Source organism: Myotis lucifugus, unplaced genomic scaffold, assembly GCF_000147115.1.
Source record: "Myotis lucifugus unplaced genomic scaffold, Myoluc2.0 scaffold_9, whole genome shotgun sequence".
Lineage (NCBI taxonomy): Eukaryota > Metazoa > Chordata > Mammalia > Chiroptera > Vespertilionidae > Myotis > Myotis lucifugus.
This window is the reverse complement of record NW_005871057.1, coordinates 3,712,026-3,720,836: the sequence shown is the minus strand read 5'-3', so window position 1 is coordinate 3,720,836 and position 8,811 is coordinate 3,712,026. Positions and strand designations below refer to the sequence as shown.

At 37.5% G+C, this 8,811-nt stretch overlaps 1 pseudogene; it reads left to right on the top strand.

Moving 5' to 3' along the window:
- Positions 1-504: 504 nt before the first annotated feature.
- On the top strand, positions 505-3,665 carry LOC102434032 (annotated as a pseudogene).
- Positions 3,666-8,811: the final 5,146 nt, after the last annotated feature.

The following is an 8,811-nucleotide window of genomic DNA, read 5'->3' as shown; positions in this document are numbered from 1 at the left end:
ATGAGAGAGGCAAGGAAGCCCGGCCTGGTGGGGGGAAGGAGATGGGGAAGGGGAGAGAGGCAGAAGGCGTGGCTGTGCTCCCAGGAGGGAGAAGTGCCCAGAATCCGGAATTGTTATTTGTGGGAGACTTAGTCCAAACTGTTCTGCCATTACTGGAAAGAAAAGCTCTGTATTTTTTCCACAATTTTAAAAACTAGCTTTAGAAAAGGCTAGGCCAAATGGACAAAAATATATCATTTTGTACAAGGGAGTAGTTTTACAGGTAATATTTCTTCTTATATTTTCCAAGTTTTCTATAAAGCGATATTTTTAAAATTAAACTGTTTTTAATGGATAGAATTTGCATGGAGTGAGAGGCATCCCAGTGGGGAAGTGTATTAGACTTCCTGTAATTTGGCATTTGTTTTTTAAATTAAATATTTTTTATGGAAAGAGTTTGAATAGAGTAAGAGGCATTTCAGATGTAGGACATGTATAAATTAAAGGTGTGTTTGTATGAAGAACATGAGTCATCCTTGGGTCAGCTGTTTGGTGGGAGCAGGATGGTTTGCAAGAGTGGAGAAGTGTAAAGAAACAAGGGAACTCCATCATTATACAAAGGTAATTATTGTCAACTCATTGCCAAAAGCCTGGGTTTTAAACCTGTTGAATTATCTTATGTAGTAGAAGAATAACTAAATTTGCCAGAAAGAACCATGAATATTTTACTTAATATTTTCAACTTAATATTACACAAAGTAAGGAATAAAAATACATATACAACTAAAATATATGCCTTTGGATGCAAATCGGAAATGGATATGGAAAAAGGAAAAAAACTTATTTGTAGAGTGATGAAATTTGGAGAGATTTTGAAAGCAGATTTCAATTTTCAGATGCTATCTGGAGATGGGTTATATAGGGGGCCATCATTAATCATGGTGACTAAGGGAGTTAGGGTCTCCGTCTCTACTGATGGGTTGGGGCCAGGACAGGGGTAGGTGATCATTGCATCTGGTCCTGATGTCACCTATGGCGTTGTTCTGCCTAGCTTCTCAAGGATGTGGACAGTGCGGTCATTCTGCTTTTCTGGGCCGATGTTATATTTAGTTTGACTAAAACTCTGTTTCTGTGGTCCACAAGCCACAGGCTTTGTTCCTAAGACTTGTTTGATGCTGACCCGAACCAAGCACCTCATTGTTCTGAGGGTTTAATGATTAAGGCCCCAGCTAAGCTCCATGCACAGTAATATATTTGCACTCACAGAAGAAACCCCAGCCTTTCCATGTTTTTGCCCATGAGCTACCTTGTTTCCTACACAGCTGTCAAGACTCGGCTAAAATAGGCCCCCCTTTGTGAAGCCTGGTTTTCTCCCCCACTCCCCCCACCCCCTGCACCTCCCAGGAGTTATATAGGCCATGAGTTTTGTCAGTCCTCCTACCAGACCATGTCAGCAGCAAGTCTTATTTTTGTCAAAGTCCCTGAAATGAGTCATTTCTTCCCTTTACACTTCATACAAATTGAATCCATTTTAGAGGCTATTTTAAGCATGCAAAATATGTGTGATATGCTAGGAGGTAAAACTAGTGCAGTAACAGAAAAAAGAGATATGCATTGGATCTAACAAAAATATTATACAGGAATATCTATGCTTAAAGAAGCATGTTGTCACTTATCAAGATTAATAAATAAAAAGATTTAGTGAACATCGTAGAATTGCAGAGTTGGAATTGATCTTGTAGCCTCTCCTTGTCAGATCTGAGAATTCTTGGGCAAGAAGCGAGGATGTCACAGAGGCGTAAGTGAAGCATGCAGAGCAAGAGTGGAGGAGAAGGAGTGCTAGTAACTTGCAATCACAGATGTGAGAAGGCCCTCTCCATCCGCACACCTCAGAGCCTCCTTGCTCATGCCAGTGGTTGTAACTGTGGAGTTCACCCTTCAGCCGTCCTCTTTCCTTTACATCTGGATCTGGGGGGTGGGAGCAACATTTGGTAACTCACTTCTACCCTTCTCCCCCTGAGATTGTAACCCTAAAGGCAAGTTACAATGGCTGCTCAGAATAGTCAAAGAAATGCACTTCTAAGTGTTTCTCCTGCTGCCTTGGCTAGAATTATGCATAAGGCACACAGGCAAATCCAAACCCCTACAGTGTGAGATATACCTAAAACTGAGTGAATGAATAAATGGTTCAATAATTATGTAAAATAATATTAGATGTCAATAAAGAGAATAATATCAATTCAGAAAAGCAAAGAACAATATTGAGGGGTTTTAATTTTTAAAATGATCTAGTTGGAAAAAATAAAGAGACAAAATACGTTTAGAGGTTTCATAAGGGAAATGTTAAACAAGATTTCAAGTGGAAAATTATATAAATAGGCATACTTAAGGACTACTTCTTACATATAATTATTAGTCAATGTTTTAAAAGCTTAGTTAAAATTTCCATTATAATTTTACTTTAAATATTGCCAGATTTTTTTAAAAGGGGCTGAATTTGCCCTTTATCAATAGGCCAATCTTTTTTTTTTCTTTTGCTCAGTTCATCAGTAAACCACTGAGTTAAGAATGAGTATGTCTATGTTAATGGCTGCTGAGTGGGATGCAGATAACCACTGCCCAAACGGGCCAGTCTGCCTCCCTGTCTCTCCCCCTTTGCTCACCAGCAAGACGGCGGTGCCACCCAGCCCTATAGCTCGCAGACCCACTGGCGGAGGGGGTGGGGTGTCAACAAGTACACCCAGCAGACCAAGCCCCTCACCTTGGGACCCACCATCACCCTCTATCCTCTCACCAATTACACTTTTGGTACAAAAGAGCCTCTTGCCCTGGCTGGGCTGGCTCAGTTGGTTGGGTGTTGTTCTGTGCACAGAAGGGCTGCTGGCTCGATTCCCCATCAGGGCACAGGCTGGATCCCCCCAGTAGGGCATGTGCAGGAGGCAGCCAATCTGATGTTTTGCTCTCCAATCAATGTTCTTCTATCTCTCTCCCTTCACCTATCTCTAAAAATCAATAAATATATTTAAAAATAAAATGGGAGGGAGGGAGGAGGAAGGAAGAGGGAGGGAGGGAAGGAGGGAGGGAGGAGGAAGGAAGAGCTTCTATATGGCAGACAGATTTCAATGCATGAGTGAGGAATTTGATAAAATTGGATGAGCAGGACTGTAGAAGGGCTTCTGATTGTACATGGGCACCAGCTACCCCATATGTTACTGCTCCAGCTGGGAACAACTTTCTTCAAACTACCTGGTGGTGAACTGAACCCAGGAGAAGATGAAGTTGAAGGACTAAGATGTTAATGACAGAGACCGTCATCAGGATGGAGTCCTGTAAGACTGGGTCATTGAGGACTGTATTGGTAACTGGTGGAGACCAAATTTTGAACCTCCTCAGTATCCATAGAGTCCTGCACATATTTCAAAACCAAGGGAACATAAGAACTTGTTTTTGGTTCAACTTCAAGAGAAAGCCTTGTTTTCAGTGCCTAAAAATGACAAGCTGGTAGCCCTACCATTGTTTGAAAGGTATGACAATGCACCAGGGTAAAACCCATCATTTCTGGTCTCCCTCAGCTTTTGAACAGCTTCCATGTTATATACAACTCAACTCCTGCACAGTGGAGAAGCCAGAGACACCGTCTGTGAGCACAGCTCTACACAGTATAGAATCCACATGGTAGAAAAGTTGTCTTTGTTTTCTTCCTTTCCCAGCCCTAAATTGCCACCTGCTTCCTAGTGTGTGAATGGTGACGTTGATATGAAAAACTATAGTGGTGTAAACAGATGTGGGAATGTTTAATTTGCTTTTGTTTCTACTCATGTGTTTTTGTAAATTAAAGAAAGTGACCTTCTACTTGTATTTTTAAAAATTTCACATTAAACTTATAAAATTCTTTTTAAAAGTAATGGATACATCTATAAACACAACTTATTAATATGAGCGGAGGTGAGTGTTAAACAGTTGTTGAGAGTCCCTAATATAAACATCACAACTCGATGGTGGCCTTTAATCAGTTGTAGCATATTTATGCTCTGGGTTTTAGACAGTTAATAACATTGGAAGGGGGAATGATTCAAATAAAATCCTTAAAAATCATCATCTGTATTCATTTATACATCTTTGTAAATGTTAATAGAAGCAAGAGTATTTTCTCAAATCTTGGTACAAAAATCTCATTAGACACCACCAACATTTCCCATTTGGTGGATACTGGTTCTAAAAATAGAAGTGTTCTTTTTGTAGCCTACATACTTATTATTCCCTTATTCTTTAAAAAATTCCATGTTGGCTCTACACTAAGAAATTAGCAACCTCAAGTTAATATAGAACAAGCGAGTTTCTGTAATTATTAGATTTAAAAATATAGCTCCCTAGATCCAAAATCTACTTGTTACAATTATGTGTAATAATACATTCTTAGGGCATAAGAATTTTATGTGAAACTTATTAAAAACAGCTCATGATTTCTTTGCTGGTACAGATCTGTGCTGCCAGTGAAGCCAAAAGACCCTGGGAAAGAACGCTGAATGCTTTGCTGATTGCTTTACTAATATTGTCTGGTATGTTTAGTCTCCAAGAAAAAAAGAAATGAACATTTCTTGATCACCTACCGAGTGCCACAATATATTTATATGATTGAATCCTCACAATGACCATAAGAGGCAGAATAATTCCCAGTTTACAGAGGGAGAAACTGAAGTCATGAGCTCAGGGCATGCGTAAGCAATGAAGCCAGGATCTAAACAATCTGACTGCACATCCATTCCACTTCATGTAACTTCAAGAAGTCAACCACGAAAGGCTTCATGTACTTTTCCTTCAAAACCTATTTTGCTCCCACCTGTCTTCAACATCAACATTCAGTCTAAACCGTTTAACTGGAAAAACCTGAGGGTATTCCAAGAATTTTCAGATTTTTTTAAAAGCAGGAAATAACTTCAATTAGTCAGTTGGTAACTTACATAAAGAACTTAATATTGCCTGACATACTAATGAGTGCTACTCATAAACTTCATCTCTGACCCTAGCATTTGGAAGTGGGCTACATTTGCTTCACATTTTCTTAACAATTTTTTTAATTGGTAGTGTGAAAATATATCTTGTCAATGCTTTAAAAATATTCAGTTATTGCCCTAGCTGGTTTAGCTCAGTGGATAAAGCGTCGGCCTGCACACCAAAGGGTCCCAGGTTCGATTCCAGTCAAGGGCACATACCTCGGTTGCAGGTTCCTTCCCAACCCTGGTCGGGGCTTGTGCAGAAGGCAACCAATCTATGTTTCTCCCACATCAATATTTCTCTCTGTCTTTCCCTCTCTTCCACTCTCTCTAAAAATCAATGGAAAAATATCTTCAAGTGAGGAGTAAAATAAATAATTAATAAGGTATTCAATTATTAAAATAAATCTTGTACGATGGAAAGTATAATTTGCACAGGTTGAAACTTTTAAATGGGCACTTAAATTTGTTTTCCAAATTTCTCCTGTTAAACTTTTTCAGCCCTCTCAAGCATTGTCTCAGACTTTTTTTTTTTTTTGCCAGATGGTACCTCACCTTTGTTCCTATTATCTTTTTCTCTTCTCTTCCTGTCCCTGGTTCCATTCCTCTCAATGGCTGCTTTTGTAGCCTATGTTCTTGGATTTGTTCCCTCCACAGACTTGTTAACAACTTCCCTTATCCTTGTCTACCAGATATTTTTTGTGTACTTAAGTATTTAGTCACCATAGTCATAATTGTTCTGAAAATAGCCTTGATATGTGGGCCATCCCAGAAGACCAGCAGTTTCTAAAGTTCATAACACCTTTAGCAAATAAATGATTTTATGATTCACTCCTTTTATGACCTCTCATAAAAGAAAGAAAATTGTATATGATAAGAATATTGAAGTAATTAATTGTTGTAAGGATTCAATAGTTGTTGAGATGGGTTTGGTCTGCTCAAATAATTGCTTTGATGTTAGAAGGATTGTATCCATTCAGTATAGGTTTTCATTGAAAGAAATGTATGTTCATTAGAAAACTTCAGAGTTAAAAACCCTTTTAGTGGTTTAGTTGAACACTTAATTCTAATTGCAGCCCTGTGACGTGAGTTTTTAACATGATCATGAGATACTTTTTTCACTCAGAGTAACACTTGATTTAATAAAAAATATGGATTGCAGATTTTATTTTTTAAGAATGAGTTAAGACTTTTAAGTCCCTAGAGTAACCTGTCTATTAGGGTTTTTTTACGCAAATCCTAAGGATCTGGATTAAGTAAAGATTTACTATTTTGATTTAAAATTAATTACAACTATTAAGTAATTTGGGCTTGAAAATAACATGTAATTAATTTGCTCTATCAGAGAAGAAAGTTTTTTATTAGTATAGTAATTGAAATTGCCTTAACAAAAGGGGGAATCTAAAATGTCTTCTGAATTAGTGCTTTATCACTTGAACCACTAGGTGGCACTAACAAGCTTTTACCAAATATGTACTCTGAATGATGTGTAAGACACTCCTTGAATGCTTTCCACCTATAAACAATATCCAATGCCACCACTATCAACAGGTCTACAATTTCGACCCATCTGTTTAAGGAAAATGGTATATAAAGTTATGGCTCTAGACAACAATAAATGTTATTTCTTTAGCAAATTACTAGCTGTTTAAGAAGCTACTTGCATTGTTGACAAAAATACTGAGAATTCAATCAAAATAACAAGGCACCATGATTTAGTGAAAAAACAATGGACTTAGAGTCAGTAGTGCTGGTTCTGTTTATAGTTCCACCGCCAACGATCTTCGCATTTTGAGTAAGTCACTAAACCTTTCTGGTTGCCAATTTCCTAGTCAGTGAAATAGTGAAGAAAAAAACACTTTTTTTTTCTACAAAATCCCTGAGAATTCTAGTATAGAAAACAAATGAAAGCAAGGCTGACTGAATGGGGGTGGAATGTTAGAAGGAGAAGGATATATGAACACACTTTCTACTCTACTTCCCATCACTCTCTACAATGCCCAATCCATGGTTTCCATGGCCCAGAAAATAATAATCTGGAGAGCAATGAAATAGAAAATTAGTATGGTCCCTTCTGTTCCAGAAATCTGATTCCAAGTATGTAGCTACGTGCAAATTCTTAAACATTTTCTCTTTACTTGCCCAATTCCAGGATATAGTACACATTTTATTTACTCTTTTACAAATGAGTAAACGGAGGCTGAGTAATTACTGTCTTTTTAAAGTTCATCTGGATATAGGATCAGAATCCAGAACTTCTGATATATATATAATTTGTAATTAAACTTTCTTTTGGAAAAAGTATATATTCACATGCAGTTGTAAAAAAATAACACAGAGAAATCCCATGTACCATTTGCCCCATTTCCCCCAATGGTAACATTTGCAAAATTATGGCACCATATCACAACCAGGTATTGGCATTAAGACAATCCAGAGCAATTCCACCACCCCAGGAATCCCTGTGTTGTATTTCAAAGCTACACCTGCCTCCCTCCTGCCCCCACTCCCTGCTTAGTATCCCCACCCTAGGAACCACTAATTTGTTCTCCAGTTCTTTAATTTTGTCATGTCAAGAATATGATATAAACGGAATCATATAGTATGTAGCCTTTTCAGGATTTACATTCTCACTCGTCATTATTCTCTATAGATTTATCCAGATTGTTCCATGTATCAAACATTCATTCCATTTTATTGAAGAGCACTCCATGATATGATGTACCGCAGATATTTAACCATTCATCCAGGAAGATTATCTAGGTTGTTTTTAGGTTTTTGTTCTTATGCATAAAGCTACTATAGCATTTGTGTATAGGCTTTCATGTAAACATAAGTTTTTATTTTTCCAGGATAGATGCTCAGGAGTGAGATTGCTGAGTCATTATGTAATTGCATGTTTAGTTAGTTAGTTAGTTAGTTAGTTTGTTTTTTTAATATATTTTTATTGATGTCAGAGAGAAAGGGAGAGGGAGAGAGAGAAACATCAATGATGAGACAGAATCATTGATCGGCTGCCTCCTGCATGCCCCCTACTGGGAATTGAGCCCGCAACCCAGACATGTGCCCTTGGTCGGAATAAAACCTGGGACCCTTCAGTCTGCAGGCCCCATGCACTGAACCAAACCAGCTAGGGCCATGTTTAATTTTTTAAGGAACTGCTAAATAATTTCCAGAACAGGTATACTAATTTACATTTCCACCAGCAATGTAGTGTTTTCACTACTTTTTTAAATTTTAGCCATTCTGATAGGTGTGTAATGATACGTCATTGTGGTTTTAATTTGTATTTTCCAAATGCTAATAATGTTAAACATCTTTTCATGTGCTTATTTGCTATCTGTATGTTCTTTTTGGTGAAATGTCTGTGTCTTTTGTTCATTTTCTAATTGGCTTTTTTTGTTTTGTACTGTTGAGAGTTCTTTATGTATTTAAACACTAGTCTGTCTTTTCATCCTCTTAACAGGATCTTTCACAAAGCATAAGTTTTTCATTTTAATCATTTTTTCTATGGATCTTGTTTTTGGGTCAAGTCTAAGAACTCTGTCTATCTCTAGATTTCAAAGATTTTTTTACTGTGAGCTTTTCTGAAATTTTATAATTTTTAAATTTAAATTTATGTAGTTGATCTATTTTGAGATAATTTTTGGATAAGATCTGAGGTTTAGGTTGAAATTCTGTTGGGTTTTTTAAAAATATATATTTTATTGATTTCAGAGAAGAACGGAGAGGGAGAGAGAGAGATAGAAACATCAATGATGGGAGAGAATCATTGGTTGGCACCTCTTGCATGCCTCACCCTGGGGACTGACATGTGCCCTAACTGGATTGAACCGTG